Genomic DNA, 21,221 nt, shown 5'->3' on the forward strand with positions numbered 1-21,221 from the left:
GTTGAAGCTGCGAAAGAAAAAGCGGCACGCGTCATGCAGGAGCTCACAGAAAAAGACTTCCAGCACTGTTTCGAACAATGGTAAATTCGCATGGAGCGTTGTAGGATGTATATTGAAGGTGATAATGACTAAATATGTATAAATTTAAAATAAAATGTTTTATAGCAATAGTCTCGTTATTTAATAGTCACACCTCGTACTTGGTTGATGAGTTACAATCTAAATATTATAAATTAGCACATAATATTTGCTAGATGGACATAGCTATTCCCTGTCTACGTAAATACATAAAAATAAATAAAATAATAAGAAATACAAAACCTCCTGTTCATTCTCCCTGTTCTAGAGAATTACCTCGGTAGCGGTGAATGAGGTTTGCAAAATAAAATTACTGGCATATGTAGACGATATTGTTCTGTTAGCCTCGAACCCATTATCTCTGCTATTTAATGATAAATTCTTTAGACGATTACTGTAAAATATGGTACCTGAAAATCAATTTAGACAGGATCTAGAGTTGTGGTCTTCAGGAATGGTGGAAGATCGTCTAAGATTGAAAAATGGGTTTTAGGTGATCCTCTGATCAAGGTAGTTAATGAGTTTAAACATCATGGAATGATACTTACCATGACTGTACAACTAAAAACTAGATTGTCTTAAGCAAAAATGACTTTGAATGCAGTATGTAAGGGTTACCCCTACCACAGCAGATGGAAGGGTTACCCCCACCATACTATTGTACTTAGTTAATAGTAGACTTAATAAAACGCAGTTCTTATCAAGTCTTGTTAATGTATATGACCTTGCATCACACAGTATGGCATCAATTTATGGAAAATAATATCTCGAACTCCACAAAAAATCCGTATTTTTATCTACTGTCAGTAGATCCGTTATCTGTTTTGGAGCTCAGGTCTGGGGATGGAAAGAGATACGATGAAGTTAAATTAGATTAGATTAGATTAGATTAAACTAGGGCGGCCTCAAGGCCTACGTCACTGCGACCCCTTTGGATCTATTGTGGCTCCTCTCACTCTAAAGCTCACCCTCCAGACCTGTCCGTTTAATCAGACTCTTAATGCTGGAGAGCGACTCCTGGGTAAAGCTCTCAGGCCTTGGTTTTTCCTCCCCGAGTAGTAACATCCTTAGCCATACGAGCCCCTCACACTGACACAACACGTGTAGTACCGTTTCCTGCTCTTCCTGACAGAACCTACAAAGGCTATCATCTGCCAGACCCATGCGATGCATGTGTTTCCTGAGCCTGCAATGGCTAGTTAATAGGCCTACAATCATCCTGATAGCCTCACGGCCTTGACGGATTAATTCTGCAGTCAGCCTCGGCGAATAGCCTTTAATGAACTCCTTCGCCTGTCTCTGCCCCGGTGATAGTAAGATGAAGTTGAAAGACTTTTATATTTTTTCATTAAAAAATTATTCATCTGTCCTAAACACAAACCATCTGTATTAATACATTTCGAAACTAAATTACCACCCATCTTTCTCTATACAATGAAATTGCATTATAACTAGGGAACGGATTCGTATGTATTTACATATTTTTTTCTATGCAATTTACAGACGTTTTTCAACTAGAAGTATTCATACTGACACTTTTTAAGCCTTTTTAGTCTACTTTTATTTCACATATTTCCACATATTTGGATGTTATCGCATATTTATACATATTTGATTAAAATAAATAAATATTTCTACATATTTAATCAAAATATGTACATATTTTTCATTTTGGGCATATTTTCATAATTGGGAGGTGGTTGACAGGAACTGTGAACCACAGACTGTGAATCACAGTGGTTAAAAAAGTGTTCTTAAAAGCACCAAGTCGCATTAAAATGCTAAAAGATCTCTATCCAGACTTGTGCCTTCCACCAGAACCAATATTGACAAGATGGGGTACTTGGCTGGAAGCAGCTCAGTATTACTATGAAAACTACAATAAAATCAAGAATGTCCTTTCACATCTCGAAGACGAAGCAGTAGCGATAAATACAGCCAAGTCTTTATTCGAGAAACCTAATTTAAGGAATGACCTTGCATTCATTTCTGACAATTGCGTATTTCTTGCACAAGCCATTACCCAACTTGAGTCCCAAAATGTTCGACTGACAGAAAACGTGTCCAACGTTAAAAAAAGTCATCGAAAAGGTGGAAGGAATACCTGGGAGTAAGGGAGATCTGATCAGATCAAAACTGGTAGAAGTACTGAGCAAGAAAAAAGGGTGGGAGACCATCTGAGATTTCTGATATTATCAGTGGAACAGAAGTCACCTCAGAACATCGTGTACCCTTTACAACCAACGAGATAACTTCTTTTAGCAAGGCACCTATAACATCTGTAGATGTTGAACGATCTTTTAGTCGTTACAAGTCCATCTTACGCCCAGATCGTCGTCACTTTACGTTCCAACATTTGAAATTTCATGTGGTTGCAAACAATTTCGAAGAGTGAAGTTTTCAAAATTGAAAATTTAACACATCTTTTTATAAATAGTAAAAATGTTCTTTGTTGTATAAATCATTATAACTTGTAAAAACAAATTATTTTGTTCCTAATAAATTATTATAAATTGTAAAAATATTCTTTTCTTGCATAAATAATTATAACTCCCCCCCCAAAAAAAAATTCCATTTTCATAAAAAAAAAATGTCCATTTTACTTCAATATTCCAGAAAATATTTTAAGAAAATCACATATTTTCCACATAATTGACGAAAATAAATGCATATTTTAGTTAAATATTTGGCATTTTTAAATACATAAAAATCCGTTCCTTAATTATAACTATCTGAACAGAACATTAGAACTTCCAAAAAACAATTGTGGCCAAGGAAATAATTTAAAAAAAATAGCATATGGTTTTCAGAAATTAAAGAATATGTTAAAAAATATGAAACCAATTTAAGTTTGGATAATAGTACTAATATTGTTTTATGGAAAAATACGCTTAAAGCCATCACTGAATCTTTGACTTGTGATTTTAAAAGTAATCTCTAATCGAACTTACGTAATATAACTTCTTATCCACTTTATGAAGAGCTGGAATATAACCATGGAAAGAATGCTTTTATCAGAGATGACCAACTGTTCGGTCATGGCCGGGGACGTTCGGCCAGTTTGACTAGCTTCCGCTTCGCGCTGCCCAGTACATCGCCCACGCGCGTTAACGTACACAACCGCTTCTGTTTCCGTTTCTTATGCCAAATACGTCACTGTCTATAGCTTCATATTTCCTTTCGCCGTTTTTTTGGTGACGTAGACCCTTTTGCCCCACTACTTCTTTTCGGTCCATGTGGTCACTTTTCCCGCCAGCACAGTTCTCTGTGAGGCAGTGCGTCATACGCTTCTTAGCTAGTTTGATTATTAGTGTGCTTCTTACCGCATCTCTGCCTGCAACGCTTCGCTTCCTCTGACACTTAATAATAATAATAATAATAATAATAATAGTGTTTTATTGAACAAAAATAACATATTTACAATACAAACAAATTTACAAACACTTTAGGCATGGACTCCAGAGTCCGTCCGCCAAGTTGACCAAGTTGTCTAGTGCAAAAATAAAAGTTTATAACTAAAGATGTTTACTTCTTTTCTTTCTCTTTTCTACAAATAAATTTACAGAATATAAATATAATAAACTAAAATTGTACTTCTAAACCCTAGACTTCCATACTTGCCGCTACTTAATATACAAAACAAATAAAAACGAAAATATACGAGGGGGTACCCAAAAATAACCGGAATAGCGTTGCCGCGCATGGAGCTTATGTAGTACGCATTTCTGCCGCTAGACGTGTATAGCGCAATTCCTTGCCAGTTCAGTCCTGCCTGTGTTGTCTGCCTGGCTTGTTCTGTTCATCTGCAGTGATTGTTTTTACCAGCGCTGTTTTGTTCTTTTTTCGTTTTTTATGATGGCAAGTTTAAGTGAACAACGTGCAGCTCTGAAATTTTGTTTTCTACTCGGCAAAAATGCTGCTGAAAGTGTTTTAATGTTGAAAACAGCTTACAAAGATGACGCTATGGGAAAAACTCAAGTATACGAGTGGTTTACTCGGTTTAAAAATGGCGACATGTCGATTGATGACAAACCTCGTTCTGGACGTCCATCAACTGCCCGAATCGACGAAAATGTTGAAAAAATTCGAGAGCCGGTGTTCACAGACCGTCGACAGACAATTGATCAACTGTCAGAGAGTAGTGGGTTATCTTGGAGCTCGGTTCAGCGAATTTTAACGGAAGATTTGGGGATGAAAAGGGTTGCTGCCAAGTTTGTTCCTCGAGTTCTGACTGACAATCAAAAAGAACATCGAGTTGAAACATGTCGTGCTTTGAAACAACAGCTTGAAACTGATCCAGACTTTCTGTCAAAGGTGATGAGTCATGGTGCTATGGTTATGACCCAGAAACAAAGCAACAGTCGAGCCAATGGAAGACGTCATCTTCACCCCGACCAAAAAAATGTCGTCAAGTCAAGTCAAACATCAAAACAATGCTGATTTGCTTTTTTGATGCCAAAGGCGTAGTCCATTCAGAGTTTGTCCCCCCAGGTCAGACCGTCAATCAAACCTTGTATTTGGAAGTTTTGAAAAGATTGCGCAATAGTGTTCGCCAAAAAAGACCCGATTTGTGGCAAACAGGAGACTGGTTCTTCCACCACGACAATGCACCTGCACACACAGCCATCTCTGTTACACAGTTTTTGGCTAAAAATGGCATGGTTCCGCTGCCCCACGCACCTTACTCGCCTGACCTGGCTCCGTGCGACTTTTTCTTATTTCCACGCATGGAAAAGGGCATGAAAGGTCACCGATTTGACAACATTGAAGAGGTCAAGAAAAAAACGAAGAAGGAGCTGTCAGCCATTTCTAAAGATGACTACAAAAAATGTTTCGAACAGTGGAAGCACCGGTGGGACAAATGTATTAGTTGTAATGGAGAGTATTTTGAAGGGGATAAGGTTGTTCTGTAAAAAATTTGTAAATAAATAGCTTTTAAAAAATGATTCTGTTTTTTTTTGGGTACCCCCTCGTATTTTAAAATAAAAATTAAAACTGAGTTGTTATTTTAAAAGAAAAGGAATTAAATTATAATACTTTCATTAAACTAAAAATTAAACTCCTTTATAAGAAAACTTCTATATTTCCAGGCATACTCGGCATACTTATATAAATTTTCCCAACCATAATCACCATTCAGATATTTTATGACTTCATCAACACTTATGAATTTATTACCTAACCACCTCATTCTGAATTCCTGCAAAATTGGACAAAGGCCTAAAAAGTGTACCAAATTTTCTGTAGCATTTAGATTACACAATGCGCATTTATGTGCTCTCTCTTCTCTAGTGATGTTATAATTTAAGTACAGCGCCTCGCCCCGCAACTTAAAGATTGTTGACATCACCCGAACACCGTTTACATCATTAATATAATGATTTTCAAGTAAATTGGTATCTAAAAGTTTATACAGAGTATGAAATCTCGACTGATTAGCGTTGCACATTAAGTTTTGTTTAAATTCTAGATTTACTCGTTCTAAAAAGTTTTCAAATGAATCTAGATTATTACTATTTATATTATAATTAAACATTGGCAATCCGTATTGATTACATAACTCTTGGCAATCCTTATACCAATATATTTTTTTATTAATTATTTTTTGAGCTATTAATCTTGGGAAACGGTGCTGCGGCATTGCCATAACTTTCTTTATGTAGTTGTAATGGAGTCTCATGGTGTAGTTGAAGAGGGGTAGTGCATTTGTTTCGGAATATACAATGTAGTGGGGCATGTTTCTAGGCAGCATGAACAATCTTTTGAGAAAAAACGTCCTCTGACACTTAGCACTTCGCATCATCCGCATCTAAACGCATCTCCTAATTACCGCTTCCTTTATCAATTTTATTACTGGGCGGAGTGAAGTTGTGTGTCGTAAATGTAGTAGGCGTGGTTAATTGAACAGTTCCCGTTTCTGATTGGCTCATCAACCAACCTAATTTTTCATACTCCTTTTTTACAATGTTATTGGTCAATTCTTTGTTGTAAATTATTTCTATGAAAAATACAATTTAATTTAGTTTTACTAATTTTTCTCCCATAGGTATTTGATGAAGTAGTAAATTATAGGGAAAAAAATTTGACTTCGAAAAAACACCTAAAATAAAATATTTTTCCTACCTAATATCTTGTCATCTCTACTTCTGTTGTAAAGGAAAACGGTCATGTTTGCAATAATTGTTACTTCTATTAGGAGAAATAAAAGAAAATTGTGGGTAATATCCACTATCAATCTGTCTTCTGGCGCCACGGTAGCCGTTACTAACCAGTAACGAGACAGGCAAAGCTAATTGTGGTTCTAGGCCCGCATCCCCGGTCTAGGTCTTGGATTTTATTTGATGTTTAATACGAGAACTTTGTTGTTCGCTAGTCACCTCCATTCACGATACCTAATTGGTGTAGTTGGACGTCATGTCCAACCAGAAAAAATAAGTATTACTTCACATCATTATCAATCCACCATTTTCTGTGTTGTGTTGTGTTATTCAAAAACTGTTCGTTAAACACCCTTTATCTTTTACAATATGCAACTTCTTAGGCGAGTTGAAGAAATGTTAAAAAAAAATTCTATTTTCGTAAAATAAAAACCATCCATTTCCTATGGAATCTCGTTCTTGATGAGCTGTTTAACAACTACACCGACCGTCGATTAAAATTAATACTCTACTGTTAATTAGCAGCAAAAAATATGATTTCATTTGATTATTTTTGTAGTAAGTGGGCCAATCTCTATCCTGCAGTGTAATTTAATTAAAATAGTTACATCCATTTGCAACTAATTTGATTGGAACTGAATTTTTCAACAATGTGTAATTTAATATTTTTTGGGTTGAGGTTGTCTCATACAATATTGAAATAATCAATTTGTTAATAATGAATTATAGCACTGCTGGTAACTTCTCTAATGGGGTCTCCTGAAGTCTGCGGTACTACACTTCATTACAGAGAGATGAAATGAGGTGAGACACTTAATTAGTAATAAATGTACACATAATTTGACATAAATGCAATCATCTTTGTCAATGAATAATATTTACCATTATTGTAGGAGGACTTTTTTCAATGTAAAACATTTACATAATTTCGAAGGTGAAGGTTGTGTTCATAGGCGGTTGCGTGGGGCTAAAACCCCCCCTTTTTTTTTCCTCCACGGCACCACCATATGGTGTTTCTTCTTCGGGGAGGCACCTCGTACATTATTCGCCATATTCTTACAAAACGGATACTTCTTATCTGTCGATCCTCTCTAGATCCTTCCTCTTCAACATTAACATCCTCTTAACATTCAAGGCGATGACATACCAATTTTCTTTACACCTTAGCATTAGATTAGATTAGAATTAGGGCGGCCCTTAAGGCCTACGCCACTGCGACCCCTTTGTATCTATTGTGGCTGCCCAGCTTTAGAGTACGCCCTCCAGACCCGTCCGTTTAATCAGACTCCTAATTCTGGAGAGTGACTCCTGGGTAAAGCTCTCAGGCCTTGGTTTTTGCTCCCCGAGAAGTAACATCCTTAGCCACACAAGCCCCTCACACTAACACAACACGTGCAGTGCCGTTTCCCCCTCTTCCTGACAGAACCTAGAAAGGCCAGGCCATGCGATGCATGTGTTTCCTGAGCCTGCAGTGGCCAGTTAATAAGCCTAAAATTATCCTTACAGCCCCACGGCCTAGACGGATTAATTCTGCAGTCAGCCTGGGCGAATAGCCTCTAATCCTTTCCTTACTAATCTATCCTTTCTTCGCCTGTCTCTGCCCAGTGGTGGCAAGCCACCACTCCTGAGACCTACTCTGCACCCACAAATTAACGTCCGCAGACTTAACACATTTCGAAACCCCAAAACAGGGCTCCGGGCCAACAAAGTGTCCCGCAGAGCCTTCTCGGGCCAATAAATCTGCCACTTCGTTTCCCTTATGTCCTGAATGTCCAGGTACCCAAACCAGAAAGACCTTAATGTGGTCACTAATTTCCTTCAGGGCAACCAGACAGTCCCAAATCAGCCTTGAGTTGACCTGGTAGGAACTAATAGCTCGTAGAGTAGCCTGACTATCCGAGAAAATTACGACCTTAGAATTAATAATTCCTCGCCCCTTAATCTCGGTAGCGCAGAACCTAATTGCAGCTAGCTCAGCCTGAAAAACTGTAGCTAGTTTTCCTAGGCTAACCGAAAAGCTACATTTCGGCTTCACCCCGTACACTCCCGCTCCCACACCTTCCTCTGTCTTGGAGCCATCCGTGTACCACATCGAGTCTCCCACAACTGAGGGTCCACAACTCCAAGCCTTCCGGTCTCCAATACAGACTTTGAAAGGCTTGTCGAAGTTATATTTGGGAGCCATAAAATCCGAACCCAGGCCTCCAGCTCCTCGCATAACTCTTGATACACTCCTACATGTCTAACGGTAATAGGAGCTTGTTATTTCATAAGCCTAATGACAACGGCCCTTACAACGCCTTGAATATATATGTGCAATGGGGGCCACCTTAGCATTACCTTCATCAACGTTTCAGGGACAATAACTGCTGTAACGTCCATAATGTTCTCTCTTTCCGCGCACCACCTCACGCAGTCAAAGAATTTATGTTCAGCGTCGTCTCTAGACGAGTCTCTGTAAATACAAGCACCATCCGGGCGTTTCCCCATGCCCGAATTCCATAAAATAGCCATGCCCAGCCAGTCTTAGTAACATTACAGCTTTTTTTAGAAGCATAACTAATTAACAATACTGAAGTATAATTTCATTTTGGACAGCACAGATACTTACTACGTTATTATAAGCTTAGCCTCATTTTGGGCCACATCACTCTAAATACCATTACTAAGTTCGACTACCATTAGTCCAGCATAACCCCTCCACAGTATTTCTACTTTTGACCGTCTCTCTTTTGAAAACTTAGCCCTTAAGCGTCTAAATAAGGAGCAATAGAATTATTGTCTCAAGGCGCCACAGTAGCCGAGCGGTTAAAGGCGAGATTTGCAAAGCTAATATGTTTTACAGCAGTGGGTTCGATTCCCGGTCTTAGGCCTTGGATTTTATTTAATGGTTTAATAAAAGAAATTTACAGTAAAGTACCTATGTGTTTGCTAGTCGCCTCCGTCCACGACACTTAATTGTGGTAGTTGGACGTAAAGCCTGCCTGAAAGAATATGCATTACTTTACTTACTTTACTTATTGTCCTAACGAAAGACCTGGGAAGTTGACTACCACCTAACTGTTCCTTATTCTATAACGCCTTCAGAATTTCTGACCAATTATCTAACTTTATTTTAAATTGCATAATTTAAAACATAGTGTTACATTATAATTTTTAAAATGTAATAATTACTTTAAATTAATTATTAATTCTTACGAAAACACACATTGAAATTATAGTTATGAAAAATTAGTTTAGAAACCTTTTCGATGCAGTTAAACAGTGATATTAATTTGTTTCTATTGAAGAATTTACAAATTAATTGAAATAAGCAACATCAATAAAGGTATTAAATATTTATCTCGCATTGTATGTTCTTAATTGAAATATGTTTTTAATAAATAATACTCAAATTAATTTGATTTTCATAACTTTCTAAACAGCCTACTTTATTTGTTACCATAACTTGTCTGATAATTTTTTTTTTTGTGATTTAAGGCGCATCAACATTTTTGGTCGTTAGCGCCTGGAATCTTTTTTTCAGCACAGTGCCGGCCTCCGCACAGTTTTCACTCGTTGCAAAAAAATACTGTCCATCACCGGACAATATGAGTTATAAGAAGCACCTAGGAAGAGAAAATCTAAGGACCAGCTGCTGGATTCGAACCCGAGTTTTCCACGTGGGAATCCAATATGCTAACCAATAGCTAATCACTTTCCTACGACTTCAGTTCAGGTAATTAAATTTTCTTTAAGCATATAAGAAATAGAGGATTCCTTGAAGTTCGACATTAAAGAATTATGTTGTGGTCTTGTGGGGTAAAGGTAAAGAAAAGCTGCTGTTGACCATGAGCTAGAGTACTAATTCGATTTATGTTTAGTTGTAGAGTATTGTACAAAAAAAATTCTACAATCATCTAGACAGACAAACCAATTTAAATTTAGATTGGTCTACATCCGATATTATTGGCGAATGTTGCAATAATAACCAAGCCAAACCTTCGGTAGTATAAATATAATTTCCGGATTCGTTGGCCTTTCTCGTATTGTGAAGTATTATTTTTCATACTATGTAAAACATTTGTGGGGCCTAACACATTTTAGATTATGATCAGGAACTACAGCACTACGTCACTAGCTTTATATTAACCGTCCAGGAATACAAAATATTTACTTTTGAATGTTCACCCACTGGTTCATATTGATCTGGCCATTTAACTGCTTGAAGTCACATCTATATGCTAGTGTCACTTCTGTTCTCCCACATATATTTCTTGAATTTCTTCCTTCAACGTCTCTACTGTTTAGTTAAAGTGATTACTTAAACAATTAAGCGTTTTTACTTCTTTATTTAATTGAAAAACTTGTAAATTTTATTTAATTTGTTTTTTTTCCAGAAAAGGCTACTTTTACTGGTAGAAGTTTTTGCAAGTTACCCACAACTTCACTTTCTTTTAATGAAAACTTTAATGTCAAACAATTAGACAACTTTTCTTACTGCAATTATTAAAATTAAGATTACAGTTGACCTTAAGATAGAAGCAAGGCGCCACAGTAGCCGAGCGGTTAAGAGGCGAGACCTGCACAGTTAATATGTATTGTGATACTGGGTTCGATTCCCGGTGTTTAGGCCTTGGATTTTTATTTAATGGTTAAAAGTTCTAATAAGAACTTAGCAGTAAAGTATGTTTGCTAGTCGCCTCCGTCCACGACACCTAATTGGTAGTTGGACGTAAAACCAGCCTGAAAAAATAGGCGATTGCTTTAATACTACTTTACTTAAGAGGAAAGTATTTTGCGTAAAAAGAAAATTTTGGATTTTCCCCTATATTTATTCCTAAAAAGGAACAGTCATTTCCAACGCATTACTAATGAATTACTAGATATTTATATAGTTCCTTTTTGCTACCTTGAAAAAAATGTCATTTCACTCTTTTCTGGATGCTTACAGAGCATGGCTTTCTTGGGGAGCATCAGCATTTAAATTGGTGTTGAGTGACCTAATCTTCAGGATATTATCAGGAAAGCTGGAGGTCGAAGTAGTAGTGTGCTGTAAGGTTACGCCCAAAGGAAGCGAAGAGCTAAATGCATAGGATATTCTTGTTTTGCACTGTAAGGGTCCAGCTTTTCATAACATTTTGTAGAAAGTCATTGGGATACTTAGTTTTTAAAACAAGAAAATAAATTTTATTTAATTTAGGTATTTTACTCTCTGAATTGTTTTGTAATCGGGGTTATAAGAATTAGGACAAGGAGGAAAAGCAATAATTAAATTACGAAAGGTATAGGAACCGCTGAGTCGACACCGTATCATATATAAAAACTGGGCTACTGGCTGGCCAGGGTCTCACACTTTTTGCGGAGGGGCCAGTTGTCCAGCGGAGGAGCCAGCCGCCTTGCGGAGGAGCCAGTGGTCTTGCTGTGGAAGAGGTTCGTCGGCTGGCTTGTGGCTGGTGAGTGTAGCCCAGTAGTAATTTAATAGCGGTATTTGTTTAGCCCCAGTATGGTCGACTCAGTGGTTGCAAAGATTGAATAGGTTACTTGTAGGTGAATGAATGAATTACTTAACTTATTGATGTTTGGGGATACGTATTAGAATGTATTAGAAGCGAGGTTTTGATAGATAATTGTATAGTATATTAGGTTACTTGTAGGTGAATGAATGAATAACTTAACTTATTGATGTGTGGGGATACGTATTAGAGTGTATTAGAAGCGAGGTTAGATAGAGAATTGTATAAGATATTCAACTGGGTGGGTTTATGTAAGGGATGAACCGTAGGATCCGATTTACTTTGGGGTCTTTGTTGATAATTTGTTTGTCCTTTTTATTTGTTATTGTAAATAAATTATTTTAAATTATTGTAAATAAATACTACGGCCGAAATCTGTAATTATATTGAATTGTGGTTGGAGTGACCAGTTCCTGTTTCCTCACCGTGCGGGTTGGCAAGCGCCCCTTACAATGATTAAACCTCTTTTAGTATTGTTCAGATTTTAATGTATTCTTTACGGTATTGTACAAACTGCAGTATTCTAGTGATAATAGGTAATGAGATATGGAAGGTAAAATTTTAGATGTTTTCGATGTAGTTTCAAATTCGTTCGAAATTCAAACGTTTATATCTCCTTTCGTATTACCCAGATAGAGTTAAAATATAGTGCCTATTTATTTATGAAGATGTAATGTTCATTTTATCATTATTATAACAAAATGTTATAATGAATCTGGGTCTGTGACATCTAATAAATACTAAAAAAATTATTAATGCACAGTAAAATTACTCAAATGATTAAATAAAGAAGAATGTAATTAAAGCGGCCAGCGCCCCTTACATGCACTATGCAAAGAAGGTGGTGAAATGCCACATGTACACAGATGCAAGGTAATAAGCGAAATGCTCCGGGTACTGCTAGTTAGAAAAAGATACCAACTTTACCAAAAGTACAAAACGCCGTTTTAATAACTAACACGTTCACCCTATTCATCTCGCTAAAACAAACCAGTCCACTGCCTTTGTCTTTTCTTAATTCCTTCGAAAAGAGGAGAGTTCAAAAGGACTTTTTGTAGCTGATGGTGTCCTCGATTTTCAAAGCATAACAGCTAAAAGATAGAATTATAACTTGATATTTGATATTTCCACGACGCTTAAACCTAAGTTGATGGAAAAAATTCAGGTAACTTCACAGGTTCTTATAATAATAACAATAAACTTCATTGCGTAGAAAATTGAAGTTATAATTTAACGAAGTTAGAAAGTTAAATGTAGCTAACGCCGGTGGGAAATTAACTGCTTTGGCGCATACATCAACTAACTAATATTATTCCCCGATGAGGCGCTCATTTATAAATTCTATTGTAAAGCTTAAAACATATTCTACGAAATAAACTGGCAAACTCAGTGAATTTTTCAAATTCAAAGTACCATCTGAAGAGGTGAATCTTTAAAACTGCTATAAAAGAAATCATTCATTTTTACGAGGAATTGATTTCGATCAAGCCAAATTTTCGTATCAAGCCGTCATCAACTTACGAATGGTCATACTGATTTGCTAGATGCTAGAATAAATAGGTTGGATTTAATAAAAGAAGTGGAGACTGATTTAATACCTTCAAAATAGATGCAACAATAATCAACAATTAAGAGAAGGTATTAACCGAGGGGTAAAGTAAAGTAATGCCTGTTTTTTCAGATGGGCTTAACGTCCAACTACCAATTAGCTGTCGTGGACGGAGGCGACTAGCAATACGTTACTGTAAATTTCTTTTATTAACCATTAAATAAAATCTAAGACCTAGAGACCGGGAATCGAACCTACTACCGCTATACACATTACCTTTACAGGTCTCTCCTCTAGCCCGCTCGGCTACCGTGGCGCCTTGGTCATGTTTATCTCTTTTATTTAATGTATTTTGTTCTGTTGCCCTTAAAGATACTGCCCCAGGGCAAAATACCCTCCCTCACTGACATTTTTTCACTGTTACGGCCACCCTTTCTCTCTGACTTATAAGTGAACCCTTTAGCAATGAAAGCCCCCCTCAGGCAGTACCATTTTACTGCGTGATTTTTATTCTATTTTGTTTTTCCACTTTGAGTTGTTCACGTGAACAGTTCCAACAATTCTAAAACTTAGCGGCTTTGTAAATCTCTTAACTTTAATTTAAACATTGCCTGAGAAACATTAACAAGGGAAAACTCCCCGACTAATATTGTTTCAGCTGAAGAAAAGCTGCGATTGGTTTCTACAACGCTGTGAGGCTGTTAGAGTGGCAGTTTTGGAATCCGGATTGGTGGTCGATGGTGATAATAGAATTTTTTTTTTTTTTTAGACGTATTAGGAGTAGCTTCTCAGTTTCCCGAAGGTTGGCAGGAGCCTGATGGGAAGTCAATTTAATAACCAAATTTGAGCTCCTAGAACAGTGATTCTTTCTTCTTTTTTTTTCTACTTAGAGAGTTTCAAAACTTATATTAAAAGCACAATTTCGAAAAATCTATTGGGGTTTATTAGAAAATTAAATCCAAGGCCTAGGACCAGGGAATCGAACCCAGTACCACAATACATACTAGCTTTACAGGTCTCGCCTCTAACCGCTAGGCTACCGTGGTGCCTAACCGAGTGGTTAGCGAATACTGGATTCCAATGCGGAGATCACGGTTTCGAATCCATCTGCTAGCGCTTAGATTTTCTCATCCTAGGAGCTACTTACAGCTAATTGTCCGGTGACCGGCAGTGCATTGAAATAAGCTCCGGGCGCCAATAATCTTTGATGTTGGGGCGCCTTAAATAAAAAAAAAAAAAAAATCAACATTACAAACTTTATAACCAGTTAACAACAAAAAATAATTCGACCAATGACTGGTCCTGCTTTCTTATCAGAACGAGCATTGGTTTAGTTGTCTTAGTCTTCATTTAGGGTTTAGTTTTGTATTTCGGTTTGGGTGCTTAGAATTAGCGTTATGTAAATATGTAAGTCAAATTAAGTTGTTTTAAGTTCTATGAATTGGGAAAAGCTAAATAAAATTTTCTCAAGGAAGAAAATGAATAATTAAATTACTGTACGGGTCAGCGGACTAAAGGTGTGAGAACCGCTGAGTCGACACCGTATATAAAACTGGGCTACTGGCTGGCCACGCTCTCACTTGTTGTCTAGCGGAGGAGCCAGTTGTCTAGCGGAGGAGCCAGCCGCCTTGCGGAGGAGCCCGTGGTCTTGCGGAGATCTCTCAGTTGTTTTCGGCGGAAGGAAGACCCATGCTGTTGAAGGGGTTCGTCGGCTGGCTGGTGGCTGGTAAGTTGTAGCCCAGTAGAACTTTAATTGCGGTATTTGTTGAGGGAAGGTATTAACCGAGTGGTAAAGTAAAGTAATTGCCTATTTTTTCAGGCGGGCTTTATGTTCAATTACCAAATTAGGTGTCGTGAACGGAGGCGACAAGCAAACATACTTTACTGTAAATTTCTTTTATTAACTATTAAATAAAATCCAAGGCCTCAGACCGGGAATCGAACTCAGTACCACAATACATATAAGTTTTGCAGGAAAATAACACAACAATTAGACTAGTGAAACACAGGAATAATAATACGCATCTATTTTTTTTTAAAAACAAAAAACTATAAGAAATTATATCAATATTGTTGTTCATTCTTCTTGGTGACTGGTTTATAGTTTCAATAGGATGAAAAAATAATTGCCATTTCAGTCGAGTAAAATTTACTTTGCCGAGCTTTCGACCTAGGGACTAGGTTATCTTCAGGGCTAGTTTACAAAGTAATACTTTTACATTTCAGGGTTGGTGTATCTTCTGTCTTGTCTGTTCATGGACTGACTTCTGTCTTCTGTCCATGAACAGACAAGACAGAAGACACACCAACCCTGAAATGTAAAAGTATTACTTTCTAAACTAGCCCTGAAGATGACCTAGTCTCTAGGTCGAAAGCTCGGCAAAATAAATTTTACTCGACTGAAATGGCAATTATTTTTTCATCCTATTCAATAATTATAATTATTACAATCGTTAGAACTTAGGTGGTTATGTGAGTTGGTTGAGATACAAAATAAAAATCAATGGTTCTCATTTTTTTCAGTAACTCAACCAACTCACATTTATTTTAAAATTCATTTTAAAATGGAGGAAAATATTATTTTAAAACCCAAGTTGTGTTAAATAATTAACAAAAAAAAAATATCTTTCTATTTTCAAGAGTGACGCGGAATACAGACACGGAAGACGAAACTGCCTCTTCTGTATTGACATCATGCCCTGTATACCCAACTCAAATGGAACATAATTTAGCTCCTCATCCAATCAGAGTACTCAGCGACATATAAGAAATGAACTTGTATAGCTTAATGGACTCCCATCCCGGCTCACACAGCGGTAATTATAACACAAATTGAACTCATACAAAATTTTAAAAAATCTAAGCTCCACTTAAATACTCTTTCTTTTTCAAAAAAAGTGATTCAATGTGGAAAAAAAAAAATCATTTTAGAGCCATAATTTGCATTAATTGCTGTTAAATGATCTGTCATTAGAATTCATTTGCTTTAGGGTGGCCAGAACAGTGGGAAAGCACTTTGTAATTTTCTTAATTGAAAAGCAAAGTACATTTCAAAAATTTAATGACCTATTTTTATTATTTGTTTTTAATCATGTACTATATTCACGCGTAGCACCCTATAATTGCATTATTAACATTCAAAAGATTGAATACACTCATTATTTCGCATATGTTGACCTTGCTTTTATAATTAAATCATTTTGTTAGAAATCTAGAAAAATAGGAATAATAAAAGAGTACATCACGGTTAACCGATTTTGACCAAAAAGCGTTTCACTGTAGCTATTTTTTTTTATTATTATTACCGGCGGGCTTAACGTCCAACTACCAATTATGTGTCGTGGACAGAGGCGACTAGCAAACATACGAGGGGGTACCCAAAAAAAACCGGAATTATTTTTTAAAAGCTATTTATTTACAAATTTTTTACAGAACAACCTTATCCCCTTCAAAATACTCTCCATTACAACTAATACATTTGTCCCACCGGTGCTTCGCTGTTCGAAACATTTTTTGTAGGCATCTTTAGAAATGGCTGACAGCTGCTTCTTCGTTTTTTTCTTGACCTCTTCAATGTTGTCAAATCGGTGACCTTTCATGCCCTTTTTCATGCGTGGAAATAAGAAAAAGTCGCACGGAGCCAGGTCAGGCGAGTAAGGTGCGTGGGGCAGCGGAACCATGCCATTTTTAGCCAAAAACTGTGTAACAGAGATGGCTGTGTGTGCAGGTGCATTGTCGTGATGGAAGAACCAGTCTCCTGTTTGCCACAAATCGGGTCTTTTTTGGCGAACACTATTGCGCAATCTTTTCAAAACTTCCAAATACAAGGTTTGATTGACGGTCTGACCTGGGGGGACAAACTCTGAATGGACTACGCCTTTGGCATCAAAAAAGCAAATCAGCATTGTTTTGATGTTTGACTTGACTTGACATTTTTTTGGTCGGGGGGAAGATGACGTCTTCCATTGGCTCGACTGTTGCTTTGTTTCTGGGTCATAACCATAGCACCATGACTCATCACCAGTAATGACCTTTGACAGAAAGTCTGGATCAGTTTCAAGCTGTTGTTTCAAAGCACGACATGTTTCAACTCGATGTTCTTTTTGATTGTCAGTCAGAACTCGAGGAACAAACTTGGCAGCAACCCTTTTCATCCCCAAATCTTCCGTTAAAATTCGCTGAACCGAGCTCCAAGATAACCCACTACTCTCTGACAGTTGATCAATTGTCTGTCGACGGTCTGTGAACACCAGCTCTCGAATTTTTTTCAACATTTTCGTCGATTCGGGCAGTTGATGGACGTCCAGAACGAGGTTTGTCATCAATCGACATGTCGCCATTTTTAAACCGAGTAAACCACTCGTATACTTGAGTTTTACCCATAGCGTCATCTTTGTAAGCTGTTTTCAACATTAAAACACTTTCAGCAGCATTTTTGCCGAGTAGAAAACAAAATTTCAGAGCTGCACGTTTTCACTTAAACTTGCCATCATAAAAAACGAAAAAAGAACAAAACAGCGCTGGTAAAAACAATCACTGCAGATGAACAGAACAAGCCAGGCAGACAACACAGGCAGGACTGAACTGGCAAGGAATTGCGCTATACACGTCTAGCGGCAGAAATGCGTACTACATAAGCTCCATGCGCGGCAACGCAATTCCGGTTATTTTTGGGTACCCCCTCGTACTTTACTGTACATTTCTTTTATTAACCATTAAATAAAATAAAATTCATTAAATACAATCCAAGACCGAGAACACCTAAAGGAAATGTCAAATTTGAAGTGTCTGCTACTTTCTGTTACAGAGATATGATGGATAGACCCACTACTGCGTATAAAATTCAGTTCGTTTCCAAGCCAGAAAATAAACTGTGGTCTGAACCTAACAAATTACTAAGAAATGAGTGTGAAGTTCTGGAATTAATGAAAATGTGGTTAGGTCGACAATGATGGATAATATATTTCATAAAGCGTATCACATTTTTTTTTTAGAGATATTACAATAAATATGCGTACTACGAGAATGAAAATCGAAGATATTCTAGAATTCTTTAGGGTCAGAACCTAAGTTATTTGAGATGTCACATAAACTATATATTTCTTCATCTTTTATTATTTGGGGGACTTGCTCATATAGAGGCTTTAGAAAAATGTCACTTAAAACTATTATAAAAGCCTTCTGCGTCTGCACACAAATACATACCTCGAATTATATTGTTCGCCACGAGACCGGCTCAGTCGACATTAGTTGGTACGTGCTAAAGTATAGTTTACTTTGGTATCAAATTACTCAATACTAGTAGGGATAGATACCCTAGAGCATGCCTAGATAATAAAATGTTGTCCTGCACGCAGGGAAGTGAAAATGTGTGCTCCCGAAAGTCTGCTAAGTACAATTGGGTTGATGGCTTTATTAGATCAGTTTGATGAGTCTAGCCTGTTAGGAATATCTGACCCTGAAGTTTTTTCTGCAATGATTTCTCCAACTTTGGAAAAATATAGACACTTTCTTGTTGTAAATCAGGATTTGGATAGACTACATAGCTCCACATCTGGTATTCTATACCCTCAGCTATATAACAATAGCTCGATCCCGCAACAATATCTCCTTACTCAATTACCCATATCAAACACACATTTATTTGCTCAACTTAATAACTGGACAATTAATAAATACACATTTTCATTAAAATTAAAAAGTAGCTCTTACAGTACAGATTTAAACAGTAATTGCCTTTTATGTGGCAATGTTTCTAAAAGAGGATTTGTACCATATATTCATGGTTTGTCCTGCATATTTTAGCATCCGTGAAAAGTATAAGAACAGGGCTTCTTTCAGTTTACCTTTTGCGTTAACTCAGCGCAGTAGAGTTGTAATGAAAACTGTATTCTGTTATCTGTGTGGAGGTTTCACTTTAAGAGAGGAGTTGATAGGTTAAAAAATTAATTTATGTTTTGTATTTTATTTCTTTTTTAATTATTTTGGCTTCATTTATCTTTTTACTTATTTTCAAGGACTTAAAAAATTCCATGAAATACCACAAAGGAGCTATTCCTTTGAGCTTATTTCAATGACATAATTCAAAGTGTTCCTTTCAGTTTTTTTTTGGGCTTATGTTTGTGTATATTTGTATTAATTTATGCTGTACCCAACTGTATTTGATACAGGACGTGAGTCCTATAAATAAAATAAATAAATACTACTATATTCTTCAACTTTTATCTCCACGTAGCCGAATACGGTTGTTCACTGTTGTTATGTTTCGGCCGTGTAGATGGAATTAATTTAACAAACTTTAATTTTCAAGCCAAAATTACTGAATTGAACACTCACATGACTTACTCTTACCGTAAATCTAATTTTATAAAATAAAATTAATTAATTAATTAAAATCTTTACCAGAAAAGTTTACTTCAATTTTGTAAAAATTTTGTTTAGTAGAAACCATTTGTCGCTAACATATTATGAATCTATTTTAAAGCATTTGACGTAATCAAAATTTCATTTTCTTTTTCTATAGTAAAAAGGTATCTCTAGCGAATAAGTCAAATTTACAATATCGAATTTTTACTTGAAATATCCATTTTGTGGTCTTCTGACTTCGAAAAAGTGGTTTTTAGAAAATGTATGGATGTAATAACGGCGCTCCAATGGTTTACAGAGAATTTATACTCTTAAAACCTCTTGACACACATTAGCCACAGCCCACACTGTGGGAAGCTTGGAGCTTTTATATGGGAAATACTACTTCACTCATCTCATTTTAAAATTACAAATACATTCTGTTCCTACTTGCGGACGACTTAAGCCCCCCCCCCTTACATTACATGCCCCACTTTATTAGTGGAATTCTTAGCTGGTTTGCTCGCTATTTCACATTTCTTTAAAATTGAATTCTATAATTTTTAGTACCAAAAATAATACATACTAACTTTTAATAAAATACATTATTGGTTGAAAATTTCACCCGTATAATATTTTACATTTAATACTAAAACAAGAAGTCTACTTTATTAATGTAAACTGATGCATGGATTGCTTTAACCCTTAAACTTTGCCTCCAAACATGAATATATTTGCATACATCTAGATCTAAAATTAAAGGCAAGATAATGCAAGAATTTCATACAACTTTCAGCTCAGGTCTGCGTTTCTTTGAATAGTATGAATTATAACAGTGTCTTTTATATTTCTAATTTCGTCACACTAACTTCTTTTTTTTCATAAATATTAATAAATCTGTAATTACTTTTTTAAGATAAATTATTCTGTCTCTTATTTCTCCATAAGAAGAAATTCTTTTCGATTTGTGGTTTCCCCGATTCCAAAAAGTGGTTTTGACAAATGGGTTTTGTTTATTAACCATCTTCTTCTTCTTCTTCTGCTGGGGCGCCACAGTCCTGAAAGGGCCTCCTCAACCAGCCACCACCTTTCTTCTCGATCGTGGGCTCTAGAACGCCCATGCTCCCTCCTAATCATAATCTTTATGATTTACATAAATTGTTACCGATGTGTTTTTATAGCTTTTTATGCTAGGTGAAACTCCTTGCAACATTTCAATTACAATAAATGATGTTAATTTTCCGAATCAATACTGGTGGTACCCAGAGTACTGCTAAACTGTTCATTAATGGAATCCCACGTGAAAAAGACGTAAAACATCAATCCAATGTGAATATATCAACAAACATTGGTCAGGAATCTATAAGAAAAAGGGGATGTAGTTATTGCACATAATATGCATGATTTCTTCTGTAAGGGGCTCCGGCCGCCCTTGACTCGCGCGTACCTGGAGGAAACGGGAAGTGGCCACTCCAATCACAACTCAAGATAGTTACAACATTTATTAAATAGAAAAACAACAAACAAATTATTAACAAACACCCAAAGTAATTATATCCTATGCTTCATTCCTTACATAAACCAACCCAGTTGAAT

General features: G+C 36.5%; 1 long non-coding RNA gene across 1 annotated transcript; it reads left to right on the plus strand.

The window, feature by feature from the left end:
- Nucleotides 1–14,518: 14,518 nt before the first annotated feature.
- LOC141461586 (uncharacterized) lies at nucleotides 14,519–18,837 on the plus strand. Its single transcript, XR_012462975.1, has 3 exons — nucleotides 14,519–15,006; nucleotides 15,921–16,096; nucleotides 18,088–18,837. It is a non-coding gene; the product is annotated as an uncharacterized lncRNA (long non-coding RNA).
- Nucleotides 18,838–21,221: the final 2,384 nt, after the last annotated feature.

Source organism: Rhodnius prolixus, unplaced genomic scaffold, assembly GCF_049639745.1.
Source record: "Rhodnius prolixus isolate KJV_2025 unplaced genomic scaffold, Rpr scaffold_12, whole genome shotgun sequence".
NCBI classification, from domain to species: domain Eukaryota; kingdom Metazoa; phylum Arthropoda; class Insecta; order Hemiptera; family Reduviidae; genus Rhodnius; species Rhodnius prolixus.